The sequence below is a fragment of the Echinococcus granulosus genome, assembly GCF_000524195.1.
Source record: "Echinococcus granulosus chromosome Unknown EG_S00015, whole genome shotgun sequence".
Lineage (NCBI taxonomy): Eukaryota > Metazoa > Platyhelminthes > Cestoda > Cyclophyllidea > Taeniidae > Echinococcus > Echinococcus granulosus.
In genome coordinates, this window is record NW_020170395.1 from 108,528 (window position 1) to 109,721 (window position 1,194).

The 1,194-nt window shown below is 46.5% G+C and overlaps 1 protein-coding gene across 1 annotated transcript in view; it reads right to left on the reverse strand.

Annotated features, from left to right (window-relative positions):
* EGR_03031 (hypothetical protein) overlaps positions 1-1,194 on the reverse strand; it is a gene marked incomplete at both ends in the record, with an annotated part of 18,151 nt that overhangs the window by 4,324 nt on the left and 12,633 nt on the right. The gene's annotated exons all lie outside the window — the stretch shown is intronic.

Consider the following 1,194-nt stretch of genomic DNA (forward strand, 5'->3'; position numbering starts at 1 on the left):
TAAAATACGCGGCTACAGAAGACCTTGCACCGAACTCTGTACTAATCACCATTACAGTCTACAATCTAATCCTCTGGCGAAACGGACACAGGCCTGCTGCAAATACCGCTGTCATGCAGCAGCTTTTGCCTGCTGAAACCAACAGCTCAGCTCCAGTTACTTCCCTTTCCACCTTCATGTTACCTCAAAACAAACTGCCTTATTCACGTGTGACTGCCAAATGTCAAGGAATGGCGTTAATCCACTCATGGCTTGGATGAATAGGAGGGGAATTCGGGAGGTGAGGAGGGTGAGGAGAGTGAGGAGGATGGAGGTGAAGCAGTATGGATCTCCTGTCCCAACTCACTGAAAGCCTACTCATGAGTAGATGAGATGGTGAAATGGAGTCCTGGGTGTTGTGCTGTCATGCTAGGCTCATAACAGGACCAGCGTTGGATCTTCTGGGTGTTTCTGAAGAAGACAATTTTGTGAATGTATGTAATCCGCTCGCAATTGCTTGACCTTCGGAAAGTGAACGTGACATTGTGATCAATGTCGTTTTCAGTCCGCCACACACACACGCACACACATGAAAATGTCCACACACAAAGCAAGCGTGAAAAGCCGAAGAACAAGTTGATGTGGGCGAGAGGCATTCGCTTAAGTAGCGACCATAACAACTTGCCTTTCCTAAGTGATGCTGGTATAAACAAGTTATATCATCAATCACGCAACATTAAGCATGAATGTTCATGTCATATCAACTGCGGAGGAGTGAAACGTGGTAGTAGTAACATGCAATTGTTCACAGCTATTAAGAATGGAGGGTGGTGCTGAGGGTGGCGCATGGCATCGACTTTTGAGTGATTCATCACTGAAGCGAAGTTGATGAAAGCATTTCAAATGGTGTGTTTTACCACCAAACACACCACATCACATCTCGAAATGCTATGCAGCAGTTGTTAGGAGGAAGGACTACAGGTTGACTGAGTTGAAGCCGAGTTAAGTTTGCATAGTGCAGTAGGCAAGATGAAAACCTGGAACCGGTCTGTCAGGTCTGACCGAAATTGGATGGAGTGCGGAGGGGTTGAAGAAGGAAAGAGAATGGAAGGGATGACAGTGAGGAGTAACAGTCTCGAAGGTCTGATGCGCATTGGTCAGTGCTCATAAGGCATGCGGGTAAACCATAGCATGCATTTAACAAGGCTCTACAAG